Here is a 25,130-nt window from a genome sequence, read left to right as displayed (position 1 = left end):
CGCGCGCGGTGCGTTGTATCACCTTGCATGAAGATAACATACTTTGCCCTGAGGGCCTACCGCGAACCACGTTCGACGTGTTGCCTCCCTGTCACACTTACATACGAATTTACAAGTGCGACAGAGAGGCAACACGTCGAACGTGCTTCGCGGTAGGTCCTCTTTTTATGTTCATCAAAACGGGACGAGTGTGTGCGTTCGCGTTCCGTTTCATCCATCTATCCTGCGTTTTGTTTCTCGTTTTCTCGTTTTTAAGGTGTGATGTTATGTTTGATTTCAAATAATTACGTATAAGTTATAAATTACGAAAATTATCACAAAATGTAAAAAAGGGACCGGTGAATACATATAATCTAAATGGGTGTTTTAAAGTAGGCCTGATGTTAAAATACAAATTAAAAACGCAAAGCGCAATGTCTTTCACTACTGCATTATCAAAACGCAAGAATACTTTGTTTGTAAACAGAATCCAAGTTATTGGAGTTTTCACTTCGCTTGGTTTCCGAGTCAAACGCGCACCTTAAGTACCTTTTTATTTACTAATTTCCTGCAACCAATAATTGCAATCGACGACCTGGCATTCAAACGGACTTTTGACGGACATTCCACATACGCGACTGGCAATTAATAGGACTCCGACAATTACTGCAGCACTCACGACGACCTGGCTTGGATTTGGACTCGAAAATCCGCTACGATTTGATACGCTGTACCGTACGCTTTCGAAAACAGAAGTAATGCAGAAAAATGTCGCCCACGTGTTCGTATTACCAATGCAATTGACCGGTCAGAAGTCGATGTTCCGCTTCTCAACTGGCGACAGTGCTCGATTGCAAACTTGGATTGACAACTGTGGTAAGTCTTTACTACTTTCTTAAAGCTTTCTTACATTAAACTTTCCTCTAACCAATTCAATAATTGATTTAAGACGAAAGTGGAGGACCCGCGCGAAATCGCCTTTTTATACAAACGTAGTCCTCATTTTCCTCTCTGGATATTAACATTATTGAGAATATTTTGACACAATTTTTTGTATATAAACCACAGCTATGTTAGATTTTTTCGAATATTTAATTATTATAAGAGTTAAAAGCTTTTAATAATTTGTATGAAATCTGTTTTCGCTCCTAATTTTCAAAATAGTCAAACATAGGGGCATAGCTATGGTTAATATACATATGTACATCCAATTATATAAAAATATTTTCCATAATGTCAATATCCAGAGAGGAAAATGGGGACTAACATAGTATGGAGATACGGCCATCCCCTTTTCTCTTAAAAAGTGTTTGCAGTTTAGGTATGTTGTATTGACAATGTACATATTTGTCTATTGATATAAAATATACCTAAACAGATTTTGTTTCAATAAATTATAATTTTTTGTGTAACAGGTATGTTACATATTACAGAGATACAGTGACAAATAATGTTATTGTCACAGATCATACAATCCTAGTGTATCGTTGTGTTCCAATCCATTGCATTTTAAAATTTTAGTTTTGTCTTTTGTCTTGGAAAGTATTAATTATGGGCAGTTAAACTTTAAGTATGGAACATAATTCAACACGGATAGATGTTTAGGAAATCAAGTTTTCCAAATACCCACCTACATCATTTTACAAGCATCTAATTTAGCCTTAAAAACAATGGAAATTATGTACATTTGGCAGCTAATTCTAACTATTGGCATAGGCACTAGTTTTAATGAAAGTGATTTCCCGCTGATTTTCCAATCCCGCTGATTCTCATAATATTGTCACAGATCACATAAATATTGTCCTTCAACGAAGAGCTAGTTAGTTACATAACTTATAAAAAACTCATTGGTACAAGCCGGGGGTTGAACCTGCAACCTCCGGATGGAAAATTGCATGCTCTTAGCGCTAGGCTACCAGCGGTTATTTATATGGAAATAATATTAGTTGATATTTTGTATACTATATGTAAAGTATGTAGCCATATTTTAGTTGGTTTATATTGATATTTACATATACCAGTGAAAAGTTCTTGTTCTTATAATTTAATAATTGTTTGCTGACACAATGTTTGCCTTGCATAAGTAGTAGTAAATACCTTTTTGCATTAAATCCTCTTTAATACAAGCTTTTAGTTTCACCTGTCTAGTTGCTGCCTGTGTAGTGTAGACACAGACAGACGTCTGGTGGACGTCTGTATTCAAGTATTGCAAGTTAGGCTTAGGCCCAGGCCCACTTCCCGGTTTCCAATGAAGCCGAAAATTTGCATACATATGTAAGAAGGGTGACAATGCAATATTGTGGTACCATCGAGCTGATCTGATGATGGAGACAGGAGGTGGCCATTGGAACTCTGAGATAAAACAACGCCACCTAATTGTGTTTGGGTTTGGGCTTTCCACAGGCAACGCAAGAGAAGTACTTACAGTCAGCAATAAAAGTTTGTATCAAAAATGAAATTTTTGACAAAAAACTAAAAATAGAGATTAAATAAATATAATTTTCAGGTAACATTATGACCATTGCCCACTTGTCTCGAGATGCTCTTCGACACAAATATATCTGCATTGATCATTTCGAAAAGCGGTTCATTCAACAGGAAGATGGTAAACATTGAATAAGTTAGCCGTACCTGTCCATTACAAAGGAGATCAATCGACAGAGAACTTCCCAGATTCACCAGTTGCATCAACATCAGAAGGTATGTGATTACCTGTAATTAATTAGATCGTGCATATCGTTACCTATACCTATCGTATGTATATATTCAGTGTCTTTGTTGGTGATGTGAAAAAAGATGCCCGTTTGCGAACTTCGATGTTCGCGGTATAGTCCTGGCGGTTCACCTCGAAATTCAGTAAAATGCTGCAAATTGTGTTAAAGCTATGAACATCGGCATGATTGATATTTAGTCTATACAGAGTGACCTTAGCCATTTGACAGACCCTGAAATCCCACGTAGGGTTATATATATAACTTCCAAAACTTGTTGATAGATGGCGGCACCAGTCTCTCTCGCTACAACGTAAATCCGTAAGGAGTTCGTTTAGGAGGTGCAAGCGCGCACTGCTTGCCCTTAGAGCTGGTTAAAGACGCCTAGTCTTACTAAGATGGCATATAGTCGAGAAATTCGGACGGGCGCACGTTAGCCGCGATAGCTAAAGACGCCGGTTCGAATCCGGCCTTCACCACTGGAGGGCTTCGTCACTTTTTCTTAAATATATGACATCTATTACAGTTCTTAATTTATATATAGTAGTGTGACTACTTAAAAAAACACAAAATCAAAATATTTAATAAAATTATTTGATTTGTTCCCAAAACTTGTTAATGCTCTATAACGTTAATATTTTTTTAATTAGAACAAAAGATAAAAAAATAAATGTTCAAACAAAAGTTATTTCCAATAATCGACAACAAAAATAAACATACTGTATTAATCATTGGCAGTGCTGTTGCCAATTTGTTCGAAAATGTGCGGCAATGATGACATTTGTCAAAAGTCAGAATCGTATTAGTGTCATAAATAAAAAAGATAATCACAAAGGTCGAAGAAGGTTTCATACTATTTATTACCTCAGGAGCTACTAACACATACAGGCTGCTCCAAAGTAAAAAATCGTAATTTGTTAATTTCTTCGTAACCGCTACACCGGTTGTTATGATACCTACTTTGTACGAGTATACTGGTTCTAAATACCCTAATGCATATGTATATTTCGGCTGTGTCCAATGGCTAGGGACACCCTGTATAAATCAATTTGACTCGAAGCACCAAAAAAAACAGGAGAAATTTGTTTTTGTTTAGAAACCTATTATATCGTGTATGGTATTAAATGAAAGGGCATTCTAAGCCGGTTCTAAAAATATGTCTCGTCATTACATTTTAGTCACGTGTTTTAAATAAAAATAAAAATAATTTTCAATACCTACCAAGTCCTCCTCCTCCCAGATACGATACGATACGATACTGCAGATACGATATGGCAGATTTTTTTTTGTATACTATACTACAAATCATACGTGATACCCTCATATCTAACCCCAAGAACGCAATTTTGAAAATAATTCCATTGTTTTTTTTATTTATTTTCAATATTACAAAGTAACACAGTTCTACTTCAGTACCTATTTTACGAGACTTTCCATAAGCATACTATTAGTTATTCTGTGCCAAAAGTCTCGTTCCCTATTACTAAGACTTCGCTGTCTGTCTGTCTGTCCGTCTGTCTGTCACCAGGCTGTATCTCATGAACCGTGATAGCTAGACAGTTGAAATTTTTAGAGATGATGTATTCTGTTGCCGCTATAACAACAAATACTAAAAAGTACGGAACCCTCGGTGGGCGAGTCCGACTCGCACTTGTCCAGTTTAAAAAAAAAAGGAATGAAATTATTTTCAAAATTACTTTCTTGGATATTAGGTATTATTTGAGATACATTTTATCAAAAATTATTCAACGGTATCGTATCTGAAGGAGCCCAAACTTGGTATGTTTTGAAAATTATCGTCACTGCAATGTAATGATGTGATATATTTTTAGAACCGGCTCAAGATGCCCTTTTATTGAATACTACACACGTTACGATAGGACTCTACTCCTGTTTTTTTTTCTGGTGCTTCGGGTCAAATTTATTTATATGGACTAAAGATCAATCTTGCCGATTTTCATAACTTTAACACAATTTGCAGCGTTTTGGGGAGGCCTTTGCCTTTGAGTTCGACTCGCACTTGGCCAGCCAGCAGTGGGACACTAAATTACGCTAATAAAAAAAACCGGCCAAGTGCGAGTCGAACTCGCGCTCCAAGGGTCCCGTACATTACACAATTTAAACAATGTTTTTTTATGTGAAATGTCTTTAAAAAACCCGTAGGGGTCGGATCAAAAACTAAGTAATTAAGTCCGACTCACGCTTGACTGCACATGTATAATAGGTTTTCCTATGTGCGTGTAAAGATCTATTTTGTGTATTTTTTATCAACATTTTTGACCCAGTTGTTTCGGAGATAAAGGGAGGGAATGGTCGTTTCTTGAATAACTTCTAAACTGTTTATCTTAAAATTATAAAGAAATATTTCTTCTCTTTCTTCCATTTGGTATGTAACACGATATAGTTTGAAAACTTTTTTATTTTTATTTTCTCATTTACCCCCCAAAAGCCGCCGTGTTTAAAATGTATTTGTTTACGTTTCATGCCCGTCTTTGGGTCACAAACTTCCATATGTATACCAAATTTCAACTTAATTGGTCCTGTAGTTTCGGAGAAAATAGGCTGTAACAGACGGACAGACAGACAGACAGATGCACGAGTGATCCTATAAGGGTTCCGTTTTTTCCGTTAGAGGTACGGAACCCTAAAAAATAGTAGGTGTATAGCAGTTCGTTACAATATTATGTACCTATTTTTTTTTCTAGGCCAAGGACCGACAGAATTAAAAGTATTAACACCAAAAAAGTTTACCCTGGTGTTAAAAATCAAGAAAAAAATGAGGAGGAAGGCGATTTATATGACACAGAAATATTATGACACCGAAAAAACGCAAGCGACCAGCCGATAGCGACACACCGAATTGTAAAAGATTAAAAACTGTTATTGAAGATACCAAAGAAAGAAAGAATGAAGCATAGGCGATCGCAGAAAAAAATTCAAAATAAGAAATTAATAAATTTAAGCGCTAAATCTATTCCTAATCATTCGACACCCTTCCTGTGGAAGGGTGCATGTGAGAGTTCTCGTCCGCATTTCTGCTTTGGAGACTGTCGCGCCTCACCGTGTAGGGCGATCATCCGTTGTCGTGTCTTGGCTATGGACAGCTGTGCGTCTGTGAAGCGAGGCCCAGTTCCTGACTATGCCACTGTCCCACCTACCCGCTACTACGCTCAGGAGGCTATGAGTGTGGCGGCTGACGCAGACTTTGTAGAGCGTCGCGGCGCAGCGCTTGTGTGGCGTCGCATGGAAACCGTCCAGCCGTCCACGTGCGCGTGCGCAAACATGCCAGACGTTCAGGGTGCTGCCGCGGCAGCCGCAACAGCACCCTGAATGCGTCATTATATTGAACCTGCAATGTATTCAGTGAGCGAGCGAGCCTATAACACAAATAAGGTAATCAAATGCTTATAAGGGATTTGAGGCATTAAATGACAGGTTGTCTTCTCCACGGTTATCTTTAGCTATCAAAAATAAACATATCCTCCTTAACTTCTTGTTGTTGTTTTTATTTAACTCTATGTTTTAGCAATTTACTTATAGGAATACAATTTGTGTTTATCTTTAAGAAATAGAATCACACAGAACCTGATATTATCATGTTTTGCTTTTTTAGGGTTCCGTACCCAAAGGGTAAAAACGAGACCCTATTACTAAGACTCCTCTGTCCGTCTGTCTGTCACCATGCTGCATCTCATCAACCGTGATAGCTAGGCAGTTGAAATTTTCACAGATGATGTATTTCTGTTGCCGCTATAACAACAAATACTAAAAAGTACGAAGCCCTCGGTGGGCGAGTCCGACTCGCACTTGTCCGGTTTTTTAAAAGTAGGTAGGGATATTTTTTTTGACATACCAGTTCTGAAGGCTCTATATATATTTAAGAAACATATGGGACAGTTGTATTTTATTTATCTACTGAGCAAAGTGGCAAAGCATTTGATGCAAATTTTGAGTTGTTTCCTCATGTTGGCTAACTGGCACCGTGCGAAGATTATGGTGGGGGTAAGTAAAACGATCGCAGCGCATAAGGTGGTAAAAAATGGCAACTAACGGACGTTAGCGTCTTTAACATTTCATACAAGTTATACTTATGGGTCGAAATGAAACTTTAATTTACGATTACTCCTGAGATATTCATTTTAATTGTATCTTGTAAGGGACCATTGTAATCTGTATGAAATGCTTAATAGAACTAAAGTATTTAATTTGATAATTATTAATACTGTATCCGTGTAAATAGCTTTGCAAATACCACATACTATGAAATCTGTTTCTGTTGGTAGAAGATAAGAATGGGTATACTTAGTAAGTTATCCTTAAAAGATAGACATATATCATCGCGTGCCATCGCGGACTTTTTAGTAGATAAACCAATGAAAGCTGACTTCATTAGCAAATATCTTCATATTTCAACCAATTTACACAAAACCTTAACAAACTATACGCCATAACCACCCTTAACTTTCCTCGAGAATCACCCTACTTTTTCATAGGTGAAAACCGCATAAAGGCTCCGTCACACACGCGCGTTTTGCGGGCGGAGCGTGAGCGGAGCGCAATGAAAGCGCTCCCGTCGCGCCGGCGTCCGCTTCGTCCGCAAAACGCGCGTGTGTGACGGAGCCTTTATAGTACATTTCGATGCTAGTGCGGAAAGTAGGTCATTACGAGTACCGAGATATCTTGCCAAGAGCCGTAGGCGAGTGGCAAGACTCGGGACGAGTGAAGAATGACATTTCCGCACGTGTATCGAACGACGTTTTTTTAATACAGTTGCGATAAAATGTGACGTTTTCAACTAAAAGGTACCACATTGTCGGTTGCCGATAAGGTTGATTTCAAATTGAAGCTTTATGGGAAGAACCAACGTTATTGACAACCGACAATAACTACCCTTTTGGTTGAAAGCGCAAATAAGAAAAACAACAAGTAAGGAATGAAAACAATATCGCATGTTGCCTTTGGAAACAGTAAGAAAATACGCTTCTTCTTTGACAGGCGTTTCGGCAGCTATTCCTACCTCTACCTTCCAGAGCTATTCCGTTCCATACAGACAACTTATTAAGAACGGTTTTTCAATTTTCAATATTAAAAAATAAACGTGTTATAATGATAAAGAGGTAAGTAATGAAATATGTATATTTTTCGTATTCTTACATTAACAGTAGGTTTTTATGTTGGTTACGACGTAGGAAACTAATATTAACACTCATCAATAAGTAGTCATGAATTAAAACAAGTATTAATTTCAAAAATTGGAAAAGTAAAAAGCGAAGCGAATACCAACTTTCCGCACGCTAAACAGCTACGTAAAGTAGCACTTTTTGAGCAACTGTATTAAAAAATATATTATAGGGGTACGAGCTTAATAGACTGCGATCGGCATAAACTTCTAATGTCAACTCATGGTAGCCGCACTGAATAAGCCACAAAACACGCTTAGGTACCTAGTCCATAAAATCCATAAATCCTAAAAAAAAGTTTTCTGCGTTTCATTTTTTAATGCAATCTTAGAGTTAAAACCACGCAAAGCAACACCCGTTCGTCCGATCGCCCAGCGAGAGCGAGAGCGGCAAGTGCGGCGAGGCCCGAGGCTAGCACAATATTCTATGGCGCGAGTCACGCTAATTGACTCTCGCGTGTCTACTGCACAAATTAAGACGATGAAACGATGGGTAGGTACTAGGTAGTAGGTACCGACACCGACCGATAATTGGGGCATTTTCTATGAAAAGGGACCTTATTGTCGATGGCGCTTACGTCGCGCGGCATTGCATTTATATCGGAGCATCGTTAATAATGGCGTAAGCGCCATCGACAATAAGGTCCCTTTTTATAGAAAATACCACAATTGTAATAGTAGCGAGCGGCCGACTCACTTTATGCACAGACTATGCTCAGTTTGTTGTGTAAACTTCATGCTCGAATGACATTCACGTCATACGTACGCTCGTCTAACAAAAATTTATACCTAATTCAATTTAAAATGCCATATTGTGCAGTCTTAAGCTGCAGAAATCACAGCGGTTTAAAAAAACCTTTCACGTGGAGGTATTTCCTATCACCGGTGGTTATTTCTTTCAATATAATCCGATAAATACGAAAAATCTGTTTATTTTGCATTATTTACGAATGTTCGTTAAGTAAAACTATATTTTATTTGTTTGAACTTAAGAGTTCATAATCCTTTGTCACTATTCTTTACGTTTATCTGGAATATTCGCTATCCTAAATGTCAAATAACTTCGCTACTTAAATGCTGCGCAATGTCGAAATTTATATCGATAAAGTTAAAGCTTACTGTTACGATATTTCAAGTTTGATGTTTGGTTAGTAGGTAATAAATTATTATTTGGGATAATCAATGTCTATAAGTAAATATGGCAGCTCTGGTCATCAAGCACTAAGTTAAGTCGGGGTCATTTCATGGCAACCTTTCAAACCTTTGTATTCCTTTATATACATTTATTTGTTCTTGTTTTTTACACCCATCATATTTTCATCGTTAATATAATTAGACTAGGTACTTAATGTACTTATGCGTACAATGCATGCAACGTGCCATGAATAAACGATTTATATTTTCCATTTCTTTATTATTAAATGTTTTAGATTTCCAAAAGATGCCGATATTAAAAATAAATGGTTTAATTCTACTGGGCAAGAAAATTAGTTTCCCCAAAAATAAAGCACCATTTGCTCGCAGCATTTCTTAGAGAACATAGACCTAGCATTACATAGACCAGCTATACGCGTGCGCCCGTAAGGGATAGACATAGATGACGTCATAAACGTGGGGATACCATATTGGTAAAAATTACCCCAATATTTGATATCACGTTGGAGCGATTACCCTGGAGGCAAAGTTAGCTTGTTTGACGGTATTAAAAAATTGTTAAATAAAATGTCAATGGGCCGTTCTTTTTAGGCGTATAAACAATGAAATACCTCCTATAATTCGCGCAGGTGGTACAAAACTAAACATGTTTAGTAAATAAAACGTAAAATAAAATGTATTATGGGTTTTAATTTAAAGAAATCACAAATCGCAATCACACCAATTAATTTACACCACATTTAATCTTCACAACATTTGTTTATTTATTTTTTGGAATTAGAAGTACGAAAAAACTTCGAGGTCAAAATTACCCATAAAATTATGATATTTTCATCTGGTATCCCTAACATGATTGTTATGCAGCTAAATTAAGAAGAAGTTTAAAAATGGCTGACCTCAGACTCCTACCTACCTACGTAATTTGGGCGGATAATTTTACAAATAATGTTTTGTTAATTTGCGTAAATAATTGTGATATTTTTATTGAAATCGTTTGATTCTACATTGCTTTGAGTGTAACGTAATTTTACGATGTTATTCTCACATATTGCGTTAAGGGGAAGGTGTAAAATACCGTACTTACGTGTGAAACGTTATGATCTCATATTTTTGCTCAGAGCGGCTATTACAGCCGATTACAGAACAATTCACCAGTATTTTATCAAAGTTCAAGCATTCAAAACGCAAACCATCACTATATTTCATAAGAGAAAGCACAATTTCATACAAAACAACGATAATTAAACAAGCAACGAACAAACATGACATGTCACGTACTTATTTGTTTGCCACAACCTCGGTTGTGGCAGCGGTGGAAAAGTGAAACTATGACAAGGACAAACAATAACAGCGCTTTCTCTGCTACTCCTACTGAAAGATACATAAGACTATCCCGTTCGGTCATTTTCCCCCACTCCTCATGACCGATCCAGTTATACTAGATTCATGTTAGAGAAAGATTTCTGGGGATAAAATTGACATACATCTGATCTCATCTAGCGTCCACACGCCTAAAACTTAATTATTAATTTAGTAATTATTAGTGACATTCGGGCTCACTAAATTAATAAAAAGTGTATCTTACCACGCAAACTAGCGTCAAATATTGGAATTTTGCAGCGCCCCTTCCTGATTTGATAGGCATGGGATCGGTGATCCAGTTTAATGTTTGCTTACACACCATACAATTAATTTGACAATTGAATCAGGTTGTCCCGTCTAGATTGGGCTTAAATGCTGCTACAAATTATTAAAGACGAATACTGACATAGGTAATTGCAGATTTGTGATTGCAAAATAACAACAATACCGAGTTAATAGACTTTAAAGAACTATGATTTTATCTATTTAACCTTAAGATATATTTAATGTTTACATTAACAACCTAGTTGGTCAATAAATAAGAAACAAATTTTTAGTTAGATATTTGTTGTACTGTACTACATATTATTTTTCATACAATCACGATTATCACTACCTATATTATAATCATAAATAAAATATAATCTAAATGTTATAAAACATACGGTAATGAAATATCAATTCCTAACCGAACACACAAATATCGATAAAACACTCGGATTACACTGTCCCCTCCCTACATCGAATGAAAGAAGTTCCCAACGGTTAGCTACTCGCAGGCGTGTAGAGATCTCGAAAACACCAGTGTAACGTGACCGTGAGATCCGTAACAAATCATGCGTAATTAGATCTTACTTATACTGGTTTCTTTAGCCCTTTTCTCGCCTATAATAAGTAAGTGATTTTAAAACTATAAAAAAATAGCGCCATCTGGTGTTCAGTAGTTGTATTAGGTGAACGATGAGCGAGCTTTTGTGAGATGAATGAGATAATTAAAGAGTCGTATGTCTTATAACTTTGACATTATATCTTAGACCGTCGCTCGTGTAGCCTACAGTTGATAACCGTTCGAGAAATGTCAACCGGTAATAACCTATTGGTATGGAAAGTTGCTACGAATCAAAGCAATTGTGTAAGTGTGTAACGTATTTTAACGTGGCTATGAATGTGTGAGTTTAGCGACACTGGTTTTTATACTAAAAGCAGTCATTTCGCATCCACTAGTTTATTAATTAGTGTTTGTAACGAAACTTTGACGCCTTACTAAAGTACCCAATCAAACTTCAAAATCATGCAAATAAATTTTAATTTTGTCGCTGATATCTGAAACGCCATCTAGTAATAATTTACCTTAAAAGTGAATGTGACGTATTGGTTTATTGCGTGGAAGCTACAACAGATGTCGCAAGAGAGGTGTTTCAACGCATGTTAGTCGTAAGAGTTGTATTAGCTCCGTGCGCCATCTAGTTCGTTACTGTGAACTAAAAAATAGCCTACAAGTATATGCTACTTAGGACGGTGCGCTTTTTTAGTATGGGATTGGGTATCTGTACTAGTATTATATAATCTGTGCTATTGACCATGCGTTATCCCCCACCACTTCATTCACGTTCAGGGTGCTTAGCCAACGTGCCAATCGTTAACGCTCCGTACCGTAGCGTAGTCATCTCTATCTACCACTCTTCCATATTACAGTGACAGTTGCGTTTCGGTCGGTACAGGGCGTTAACGATTGCACGTTGGCTACGCACCCAGGGAAGATTAGGTATAGTCATATTGCAACGCATATTTTTTGCTGCGGGCTTAGCACGGTAGCATTTTTATCGCCTGTCACGTTCTAATAAGTAGGTAAGTGTGAAAGTGGCAGGCATAGTGACAGGTGATAAAAATGCAACCATGCTGACACCGCAGCGCTTTACTTCGTCAGCGAAATGTGAACGTTGAGATTCCTGCGTATTCGAACGTTATTTCTGATATCCAAATGATGTCAATTAGTTATCATTCGCGCGTGCATTTCGCTCGTACTTGTCCGTACATGTATTGGCGCAAGCGATATGCGCAAATGATATCATTTAGATATCGAAATGTATGTTTGAATAGGCCTCTAGCCTCTGGGTATCTTACAGTAAATTTGTTTTTTTCTGGAAGAGATCGCTTTCTAGCGATAGTAGCGATAAGACCGCCTGTTGTTTACCTCTGCTTGTGTCGCAATTTTCTTTTGTATTGTTTTCTTCTATTGAAGTAAGATAAGATAAGTGTGCAATAAAGTGTATTTTTATTGTATTGTTGTAACACGTAAAAACCACCCACCCATCCCACCAATGTCAACCACCCATCGAACGATTCCCACGTTCATGTAAAGTGGGGAAGTTTACTAAGAACTAGGTAATACCTAATTACCTAATTTTCTCGACAAAAAAGTAATCTTTCATTTCATATCCTTAGCCCAGACTACTCAGACTAGACTCGGGCTTAAAGAAAAGGTAGGGTTCTCAAATGATTCTTCTTTCATTGCGGTTAATGTCGTTTCATTGCAAGTAGATAAAAAACCGGCCAAGTGCGAGTAGGACTCGCGCACAAAGGGTTCCGTACCATTACGCAAAAAACGGCAAAAACAATCACGTTTGTTGTATGGGAGCCCCACTTAAATATTTATTTTATTCTGTTTTTAGTATTTGTTGTTATAGCGGCAACATAAATACATCATCTGTGAAAATTTCAACTGTCTAGCTCTCACGGTTCATGATATACAGCCTGGTGACAAGACAAACAGACGGACAGTGGAGTCTTAGTAATAGTATCCCGTTTTTACCCTTTGGGTAAAAATAAGGATCTTAAAGAAGCCCATCATGAATACGAATTTCCTTATTAAAATTACCTTTGCAGTTCAATAGTTCACTTTTATCAAAATTAACACAATCAAGTATTTTATATAAAAACTGTCAATATTTTTATCACCTTTGTGGCTGAACACTGATTTAAGTTTTTTTACAGTACAATTGAAAAACAGGATATTTCTTCACATATGAACACACACTACCGATCGCAATGGCATCCAAATTTAAACTAGGAAATTATCACTACAAAACTCGCGTAAACACACAAAACTACAGAATACAAATTACTAGAACAAACTCTGTATTTCAACAGTCAATTGTACGCAAAATGAGCCTCAAATGCCTTATTGTCATTGCCTTGTTTGAAACGACGCCTACATACTAAAATACTAGTGATGTACCGACTATTGATTTGGCCGACTAGCCGACTAGCCGACTAATCGGCGCTCGGATGGCCGATTAGTCGGCCGACTAGTCGGCTAGTCAGCCAAATCCATAAATAATTTTCTCTCTTCAAAGTTTGCATTCGGATAGTCACTGCAGCAGCTTTGTCTAAGTTCGGATGCTTTGAAAAACATTTATTTTGCTCCTTGCGTCGCTTTAGCTTTTCGCGCGCTATTTTTGTACATTTGTTTTAATAAATGAAATGCACAATAGTGTAACTTTTTTTAACTGTGCTCAAAAATTTATTAATTTGAGTAAACTGGCTACTAAACATTTGGTCAATACTTGCTGTTAATTTCGTTTATTTGCTATTTTTCTGTACCTAATAAGTGGCCGACTAATCGGCCATTTTGGCCGACTAGTCGCCGACTAATCGCCGACTACAAATGTGGCCGGATAGTCGGCTTTCCCGACTAGTCGGCGACTAGTCGGTACATCCCTATAAAATACACTAATTCACCAATACATTGTTTGTACTATAAGCTATTTCCCAGTATATATCGCCCTCAAGACCAGTAAACGTAAATCTTAGACCAAGCGTAAACTGGTTCTACCAAGACGCCATACTTCTTAGTTTAGAATTTAGAATAACAATCAAAGCAACAATTCAAATGATTTGGCACTTCGGCAGATCATTGCCAAGGCCGGCTCGGATGCAGTGACGTAAGGACCTTGTCGTATTGATGTGTTCATCGTGGAGTGAATAACCTGTGACTAAGTGATAACATTTTCGTTTGAGATTCGCCTTATCAAAACGAAAAAAAAACAGAAGTAGAAATACCTAATCTTGTGAGAATACATATACATAATAACATGAGCATTTTTGCAAAGGTAAAATTTTATAGTAGCTTTACCTACCACGAGCTTGTGACACATATTCGCTAGCATGTGCGTAACTTGCTTTCTATGCATCTCGCTGGTACTGGCATACTCGTATTAGTGCGAGCGAGATGTATAGAAAGTAAGTTACGTAGACGTTAGCGAATGTCAGTATCATGGTGTCTGGTCAGTGACCAGCTCCTGGTAGCCTTATAGGTCGCTAGATATACAGGGTGGCTAAAAAATAAGTGCATTCCCGTTGCCAGGGAGGTTTTGGGATTATACTGAGCAACTTTTACTATGGGACCAACCCCGAAATCGCGAAAAAAACATTTGGCTGTTTCATACATTTCGGCTGGTCCATTTTCTATGGGAGGATAAATCTTTTTTTTTTCACGATTTCGTGGTTGTTCCCATAGTCAAAGTTGCTCAGTATTATAATCCCAAAACCTCCCTGACAACGGGAATGCACTTATTTTTTAGCCATCCTGAAGAAGAGGGAATGAATGAAAGATGACAGACACCTAACCCAGAACCCCGCACATTGTAATCATTGTATAAAGGAAGATAGATTGGTAAATCGAAATATCTTTCCCCTATCACATTGGAAAAGAAACATTCTTGCAAAAAACTTAATAATAAGGTCAAGGATGCCATGGAAGACGAAGACTAACATTGGGAGTTAATGACAGCGAAATATGTATGTCAGCACCGTTGCAAATGGAAATTTGCAATCACTAATTGACCCTCTGCAATACAGACGTGATAACACGATTTACGTAATTAAATCAAAGGGTGACGGAGTTGATCTAGATAGTGTGACGTCATAATGTAATAATGTCTATAGTTTGTTAAAAAGCAGTGACCACCAGACATCAGTGAGTGAGTGTCCTTGCGTTGATGTGGTGAAATTTTTTGTGTTTCACTCTGTGGCAAAATTTGTTTAAGAGCCCCCGGCAAGCTCGGCCGAATTTCACCTTCCCATACAAACAGAGTCTCGTTCTCATTTTAAAACTACGTGTTGGATTGTAATGAAACTTTACACATACAATGATATGAGGTATATCTAGGTCTACAAATAGTTTACATACCTTCAGTTTATAAAACAAACGAAATAGAGCAAAAACGAGTTTTGTATGAAAAACTTAAATTCGCTGTATTTTTTTTTTATTACAAAAAGGCAAGCATTTGACCGCAATCTCACCTGATGATAAGTGCCGATGCAGTTTAGGATGGATCATGCTTACCTAAAAGATGTCTATTCACTCTCGATTTAAAAAGGTCAAAGTTATAGTGGACTGGGAACATATTTGCAGGAAGTGAATTCCACTCCTTAGCCGTTCGCATGATAAAGCTGGATGCATAGCGCTTAGTACGAATCAGTGGCAGAGTAACGACGTAAGGGTGAAACGCAAGTCCGCGTCTAGTCCCACGGTAGCAGAATGGAGATGGGGGGATTAAATTATGTAATCCCATCGCACACTCCCCGAAATGTATCCTGTAGAACACCGATAAACAAGCTACCTTTCTACGGTGTTCAAGGCTCTGCAGTCTAGCCTCTACTAATCCCGCATCTCCAATAAGCTTCCTAGCGCGTTTGTCTATGGAATCTAAGGCGGCTAACTGATATTTGGCGGACCCATCCCAAAGGTGGCTGCAGTACTCCATACACGACCGGACTTGAGCTACGTAAAGCTGAAGAAGCTGCCCCGGTGTGAAGTACCGCTTGACCTTAGAGAGGACGCCCAATCGTCTAGCTGCAGATTTGGCCAGAGATTTAATATACGCCCCAAAGCTCAGGTTAGACGAGATACTCGTGCCAAGTAGCTGAAGATGGTTGGATATCGGTATGGATACATCCCGGAAAGTAGGATTTTAACTATGGTATCTGATGCTACATAAACTAATTACAAACATAGATATACCTTATCCTACTGTAAATACAAAGTTTCAGAGCAAACTACCTACTCGCTTTAAAATGAGAGCGCAACTACGTTTGTATAGAGAACCGAGCTTGCCGGGGACCCTTAACCCTCGTGCCTTAAGCCTTGAAACCCTTGCAACTTTTATGAATTTACTTATCGAACCACTCGCTACGCTCGTGGTTAAATTTTGGAATCTTTCGCTTGCCCAGGTATCAATATTAGCACGAGAGTTTAAACAACAACTTTGCCCGCTTGTAAAACAAATAACTATTTAATCGTCGTCACAATTCTAAACAAATAAAATACCTAACAACTTATTATAATGACCTAAATATTTCTTTGCACCAGGAGATCTGGCGTGCAGCCAATTTTTACGAACACAAACGTAGAAAACCAAACACGCATTATTGTAGACAAACAACAATTGATTCTGAATTTAGAATAGTTTGATAACCGCATTTATAAAACCTAATTCCCACCGGTTTCGATTTCGCTATCTGAAAATAAGGGCACCCAGATGCGTTGCGTCTTTGTTTTTCATAGAAAAACCCGAAATCGGGAGGGAAAATCATCAAGACAATCATGCTAATGATGACGTATTTAATTTCTGGATCCCCTGGACTCCAATAGCTATATCTATACAGAAATATATTGCACTCCCTTAGAGAATGGATTCCAGGGTAAAAAGTATCATCCTATGTGCTTTTCTAGGTTATAAACTCAAGGGCGTCGCCAGGGGGAGGCAGCATTTTAACATTCATCGCCAGCGTGCAACCCGAACATTGGTCCTTTGAGCCGGATTATCTGATAAAATAAATGATGATTTAACGTACCTCCACTGGTCTGCGGGCATTACAGCTTTTATTTGTGTTACTCTGTTAGCCACAAATGGCTTCCAGCGGTTCGAGTCGCCTTGTTGTAACCACCCAAGAACTATTTTTGAGTCAGTTCAGCCAAATACATATAATGTTCGTAATTCGTAACTAAATGTATGCCCCTCACCCTCCCCTTGGCCATATCAACTGTCCTTGTCCTACCTTGGCAACATCGTATTGCGTGTAGTGTCTAAGTCAAGTCTAAGTTTTCGATTTAGGTCACAAGATTGTAGACCCTCCAAGCACGGTGTCTATAACCTATAACCAAAGATAGACCGAACGCTATTCAAACACCGTATATAGTACTAGAAATGTCAACAAATCATTATCTGTCTCTGTCACTATGTCACGGCCACTTTATCAGTCGCGATGACCGACTAGGCAAATGGTGCCGCCACCTGACCACTAGGAGTGTAGGTATTTACCTAAACTGGTCAAGAACATGTCTGGCTACACGTGAAATACCTACTGATTCTGGAAAACACTAATGACTAATAATGGCGGTTGTTTTATTCCATTTGTCTTCTATTTTAAAATAAAGTAGCAAATTTTTTTATAACAATTAGTTGCTAGTCATGATACTGCTTTATGATATACTTATTCTGTTATATTAGTACCTGCTTTACATAAAAGCTTTTCTAATAAAAAAGGGAGGATACCGCAAACATCAAAATGCGAAGATCTTCTGTCTCAGTCTCTATTATTTCTCTATCTTTCTCGCCTTATTGAAGTGACAAATCATAAATCATTTATTTGCTTGAAACAAAGACGTAGGGACTCTATTTTCGAAACACCGTAGTCGACTTCCTAGGTAGAACAATAATCAATCTTAGTTTCATTAAATTACAGTTTTATTTTCAATGACAACGTCAGCCGTTGTGCCATACCGTGCCACTGAAATTGCAACTTTAACCACATAAGTTTAGGATTCTGTATTGTTTGTCTCAAGAGAATCTGCCGTTCAATAGCGTAGCCTCTATGGACTAAAATAGGTACAACCTACCTACTTGTAATGTAATAAAATGAATGTGCCATTTCCTAAAATTAAATCTGTATGCAAATACCTTTGCGGCCTTTGCCCAGCAGTGGGACACTCTAGGCTCATATAAATAAATAAAATGTAAATATTAAATATATTAATAACGGGTCACTCACGTGTTTTAAGTCGAAAACGCTCGACATGTTTCACTCCGTACCGACCCGTTATCCGTTATTTAATATGTCTGTGTCTCACGGAAGTTTTGTTATTAAAATGTAAATACCTAACTTTGATAACAGTACCTACATCAACCTCCCGGGCCTTCTAAGAATAACGAAGTAGGTACACATATAATGTTTTCGTGACACGTGTTGGGCTGTGTCTTGGCTATTGTAGAGCCAAATATATTGTAGAGAAAATAGTAGGTGGGCAATTAATTATATATTTATTTATTTAAAGCTATATATACATCTTTTTTAATTACTTTTTCTTTTTTAATTATCTTTTTTAATTTTTCTCTGTATGTAATGACAAAACATGATACACACACACAGTACAAAATACATTCTTACCTACACTACATCCACATATCAGCCCCACATATCCATATACGCACACTAATAACACAAATACACATAAAGTTATAAATATAGAGCTGTACCTAAGAAGGGTACATTATGATAGTAGCAGAGATGGGCAAAATGTAATCGACTAACGATTAACGATTAAGATTACAAGAATTAGTTGCGACTGACGATTGAAAACGACGATTGATCAATCTTAGTTGTATAGAGTGCAACTAATTTAGTTGCAACTAAATTAGTTGCCGATTGATTTCGGACAACTAAATTTTGTAATCGACTAATTAGTTAGACTATTTTCTCGCGACTAATGTTAGAAGCAAATTGAATAGAATACCTCGGTATGGCTATGTTGACAGACTGATTAGGACATCTTAACGGATGTTTAAAAATAAAATAGTCATGTATTACTTACGATATTTTGACCGTTTCTAAGGAGTGAGATCTGTTCTCACTATTATTTTGCTACTAAAGTAGTGCATCTGTCTGAAATTGGATTAAATTTCTCTTATCTAAGGGTAAATAAGAACTGGGTACTTTGTGCATTAGTAAAATAACACTTAAAAAAACACAATTATTTAAATCAAACTTTGTATATTAAATATAAAAGCAACCATGATATGTATTTAGTTAAACTATATGAGGTTAGTCTTGCAATCGTAAAAATAATAATTAAAAGCAAAAATTATCAACAAATCAACGTTGTTTATACAATAACATGTTCATATGTGATAAGATAAAACATTAAAAAACACAGTTATAATAAATCAAACTTTGTAGGTATGAAACATTCAAAGCAAAAAATATCAAAAAAATCAACGCTGTTTATACAGTAAGATGTTTATATGTGATAAGTTAAAACATTAAAAAACACAGTTAATAATAAATCAAACTTTGTATATGAAACAAGCGGCTGATCGACCAATTCGCTACCGGTCCAATATATTGGCAATAGCGGTAATAAATAAAATATGTATGTTGATTGATATATTTGAATGTAGAATGACGCAAGGAAAATGTACCATAGTTAACGCTGAGAGTTCTTTACAAAGAGGTTTAAATATTTTTAATGACCACACGTTGAAAACAAAATAGACCGCGTAGATAATAAACAACATGCAGATGTGTCATTCAATAGAACGTGTTATTTTTAGAAGATGCGTCGGCACTTGCACCAAAATGCAACAAACAACTTCCAGGCCAGGTAAGTAGGATTATCCCATTGTTTTGTCACCGCGTGACACTAAAAAGAGTTTTACTATCAGAGACAGCAAAATATTGATAGTTTCTATGTCTAAGATTTACTCAGTATCGTATAATTCAAAGTATTAATAATGCACCAACCTACTTTATTGTTTGCGATTTGTAAACAATGCAGTTTTTCGCTATTTGTCGTTATTACCAATATATCGTTATAATAATATTATGGCATTATTTGCATTGTCATTCAAGCATTTCAAACTAAACGTGTATACATAATTTTAGCTCAATCGGATGAAGATATCTGCTTCAAAATAAGTCGCAAAATTCTACCCAAACTAACATAGTTACAACATACGAGTACCTCCGTATGTTACATACATACGTACTTGTAGTTACATATTGCAAGATAAAAAATGCAAAAACGGGCGACTACGTAGTTTTAATATAGATTTAATCGTGAAATTTAGTCGATTGAAACTAAAACTAATTTAGTTGTTAGTCGAACATTCTCACAACTAATTTAATCGCAACTAAATTAATCGCGATTAAAAAATGACGATTGATATTTTTAATCGATTGATTAGTTAACTAAAAGATTAATCGATTAATGCCCATCTCTGGATAGTAGCGACCGACCCCAACCGTCCCGGGACCAGTCTGAAAATCAGCGCGGATCCCTCTGGCACCGCACATGCTGAGATTGGGACCCTTTGCCTCACCATAGATTTAAGTTATAGTTATAGTTATTATATTAAGTTGATATTTAAGTTTAGTTTATATTGTATTTTTAAGCTATCCTTTCACAAATTGTAGATTTTTTTCCTAGGGTGTGGCAATAAAGATTTTTTTTTATTTTATTTAAATTTGATATGATTTATACTTACATGTGTGTTCACAACACTCAAGGAAATGTGTGTAAAAAAATGTAAACCTAATACTATTACTAATTGTTTATGATTTGTTTATAAACAACCACTAGGGTCAGTTATAATTTTGCATGTCATCAATATAATTTTTAGAAACTTATTCAGTTGTGTATTTTATCATGGGAGATATGGTACAGTCAGAATTTTCTAATCTGGCCAGGTGTTCAAAATAATCTAGGTACTGTAATGTAGACTAGACACTCTTGTTTTTTTGATAACAAAGTTGTAATCAGATCATTTTGAATGTGACCTACTTAGCTACAATAAAAGGCATAAATATTATATACATTCCCAAAGTTTCAAAAATATGTGTACGCTCTTACACGTTAGACAATAAAGTCGTGTTCACATATTTTTGAGCCATTTGTCTGGATCGATATTTTTGCCTTCGACTGTACTTCCGCGGCTGATATACAGGATGTCCATTGGACAAACCCTGAAATTCCACATAGGGTTACTTCTCAAGTCCTAAGGAATGCTCTAAATATTCATATATTTTTTTATTAGAACAAAAGAAAAAAATTCTAACAAAAGTTATTTCCAATAATCGACAACAAAAAGAAACATGCTGTATTAATCATTGGCAGTGCTTTTGACAATTGGCTAGAAAATGTGCGGCGATGATGACATTTGTTAAAAGTCAGAATGTTAGGTAGTGTCATAAAACTCATAAATCAAAAAGGTCGAAGAAGGTTTCATACTATTTATTACCTTGGGAGCTACTGGAGCTACTAATACATACAGGCTGCTCCAAAGTAAAAAAATCTTAATTTTAATTTCTTCGTAACCGCTACACCGGTTGTTATGATTCTTTGTATACTGGTTCTAAATACCCTCATGCATATATATTATTATGCACATTTCGGCTTTGTCCAATGGCTAGGGACATCCTGTATATTATTTTTATTTATTTTATTAATAAAGTAAGGACGTCGACGTCGGCGGCCGGCGCACCAGGGAGCACTTCGGCACATGCCCGGGGATGCCGCGGCATGCCGCCGTCTACCTCCGCGTGTACTCTATCGAAAGGGATTAGTAAGTAGTGTGCACGAGTCCGCCGAGTTGCGCCAAGCCTTCCTCTCCCGCAGCCCCGCTATATCAGCGAATTCAGGAGACCTCGGCGCATACTGGGGGATGCCGCGACATGCCGGCGCTTACCGCCGCGGTATCCTCTAACGTGCTCCTCGATGCCGCGGAGTAACAATCCTCCGTGATGCTCCGAGGTCGGTCTCAGAGCATTCAAATTCAGAGCAGCGGAAAGCGACTTTGTTTAATACTATGTAGTGAAGTGATGTAATTAAAATAGGGAAGAATATACATCGATAAATTTAAAGTGTACTGCGCTGCGCTCCGCCGGTTTGTGCTGTGCAGTGTGCAGGCTTTTATCTCTCAATTTCCTCAGTGTTATCTAAGAATCAGTATTGTCCATTAACAAATAAAGGTTGAAGATTTTTTAAAACAATACTTAACCAGTCATTATCATTAGCAAAATGATTAAAGGAACTAATGAGATTTAGATAATCATACATAACATGATTATGTATTGTTACTTTGTTTTCCTTCACTAACCATTAGTTTAATCTTTATCACAAGAGTTGTAAAATTTACAAATAATATTTAATAATGTAGGATAAAATGAGCAACTGGGGCTATCAAAAGCTTGTAGCTTGTAATACAAGTGGAAGTCCCTTTTTGACTGTTGTTAGAAAGGGACTTCCACTTGTATTACAAGCTACAAGCTTTTGATAAACGGGCCCCTGGTGAAAGCTTGGGTGATCAGTAAATTGAGTAATAAATGTATGTAAGATGCTTTTGAAAATTCCAAACATCTACTGAACTAGAAGCACTTTCTACTGGTGCAACAGCACAGAACAAATAATAGTACTACGTGCAGAAAGGAAACTGTGAGAAAGAGGTGTGTGAAAGAGGATATGAGAAAGAAAGGAGTAAGTGCGGAGGTGACGAAAGATAGAGGAGAATGGAAGAGAAAAACATGTTGTGCCGACCCCACATAACGTGGGATAAGGGCAGGAAGAAGAAGAGAGAGTACAGAAAGGAAACTACCTACAAAACCGAAGTTTGACAGCGGTTCAGGGACGAATCATGCTGTTCCTTTCTAATATATGGCATTATCTATGGCTATTAAAGTTGTCAAAAATCAAGTCATTATGTTATCTGTGGTCGTACATGCAACGGGACGTCAAGTTGTGTCAAGCCGAACGGAGCCAGTATACGAAAGGAGGAGTTTTGCACCCCTGGCAACAGTGGCAACAGTAAGCAAGATGCCATGATAAGTGTTGCAGTAGCATGATTGTTGCCAAAGTATCTAGTAGTATGGTATGAAATGAAGTATAAGTATGAAGAACTTAAGGAATGCTCTTGGGACTGGTTTTATATGAAGATGAACTGGAAATTCCCAGTACCGAGACAGATTTTGTATGGAAATCTAGTACTGGAAGCAGACCCTAAGTCTGTGTAAGATAATTATGTTCAAAGTTGGCAGTGATTATGAGTGGCGTGTCATAGATGGTGCTTCTTTTGTAGCCTATTGTTGCTTTTTTTTTTACTAGCCTATTATGGTGCTATATTTAAATTATATTTTGTTTTGGTGGTATGTGAAGCCTTGAGAGGTCCATCTAAAATATACCTAACAGGTGAACATGGCAAATCAATAAGAGAACAAATGTTTGTGTAGCAGTTTTGGATAAATAGGTACTTTTTTCATATTTCCTGTTATCTAATATTTGACATACAATACAAATATGATTGGAATTGACATTGAAATAAAATGTAATGAAATGTATGTAATGTATGTATTTATTTGTCAGAATATGGTACATTGATGTGATCTTAAGTTAGAATTAATGCAAGTTCCATCATATTCTACTGAGAAGTCGGTGTACAAATATTTTTACTTAAATCTATTTCTCATTAGCCATTATATTGCCATAACTATAACTTGAAACAACAAACAAGACCTTCCTGATATGTGACTCATATTTCCTATTCTTGGGCTCCAAAAGGGGATTAATCTCTATGTATCAATAAGGGCAATAACTGACTTAACTGATTTGGTTTCTGTTATAAAACAAAGAAAAGTTATTAAATGTTGTTTTCTTTCTTTATTGTTATGTGTTAAACAGTGTTTATATTAACCGATAAAAATAATGTTTTTAGGATATACAGAAGCTAATAGTTTCCTAGATGTTATAGGTCCTAAATTTACGAACGTATTTTATTTAAAAAATAAATTGTCTTATAAGTACATAGATAAATTTGAATCCGATAGATTTTCTGAAATTCCTTTGTTACAATCAAAATATATACTGGCTGAATAATTTCTAAGTTGTTATCATGTAACAGTAATGATATCTTCATAAAGAACTTCCTATTTCATTTGCGTTTTATCACGACTTGAATAAATAATTGCGATGTACATATTATTAGAGCACAACTTCACAGGGGTGCAAAACATAGCGTAATTAGACTGAAATGCATCTTTTTACACGCGAATGTTTTCGAGTCATGATCTTACATAAATGGGAAATTACTTAACGAATACATATTTCATTATGTGATTCGTTTAGTGGTAAGTACTTGTTGTAATTGTAACCGTTCACAAAGTTTCAAATAAACAACAAAAAACTTACCCCGCGAAGGCAACCGCAATCCAGTACTTTTTATTTAGCTTGCAAATACATCACAACACATTCCTGTAATCACGTAATGAAAGAACTTAATTCAGCACTAAAAAAACTAAATAACCCAAACAACAAACAAACAAGTGTATTATTCGATGCATTCGTGGGTAATGCACATTTGTATTGTATCCTATTGTATGCATCTTTTTCTTTTTCTAATGCACTTTTTTGTTTTCTTCGCAATCTGTCCACAAAGCCTATTGATTCTATTGGTCAATAAACAAAACGTCTGATTAATGATTGGTTCTAATTCAGTTTGAAATTCTTAAATTCTTGTACGGAAAACGCTTGCCTTGTTTGAATGCTAGTTATTTTGCCATGTATAAATCGTATAAATTTCATTGACTCGATGTTGCGTTATGAATACTTCAAAATCATACAAAATTGTATTTATTTTTCATTACTTTTTTTATTTATATTTGCGTAATTTACAACAAAATCTTCGAAAAAAGTA

General features: G+C 36.6%; 1 protein-coding gene and 1 long non-coding RNA gene across 2 annotated transcripts in view; one reads left to right on the top strand and one right to left on the bottom strand.

The window, feature by feature from the left end:
* The window catches only part of LOC134744714 (uncharacterized), a 62,441-nt gene extending 37,604 nt beyond the window's left edge, over positions 1-24,837 (bottom strand). Inside the window, exon 1 of the mRNA XM_063678633.1 lies at positions 24,626-24,837. The gene's annotated coding sequence lies outside the window, so the exon portion shown is untranslated. The remainder of the gene's footprint in view (positions 1-24,625) is intronic.
* Positions 1-25,130, top strand: part of LOC134744735 (uncharacterized) — a 581,044-nt gene that overhangs the window by 525,593 nt on the left and 30,321 nt on the right. The window lies entirely within an intron of this gene.

Source organism: Cydia strobilella, chromosome 10 (assembly GCF_947568885.1).
Source record: "Cydia strobilella chromosome 10, ilCydStro3.1, whole genome shotgun sequence".
Classification (NCBI taxonomy): Eukaryota; Metazoa; Arthropoda; class Insecta; order Lepidoptera; family Tortricidae; genus Cydia; species Cydia strobilella.
This window is presented reverse-complemented; position numbering and strand designations above follow the sequence as displayed.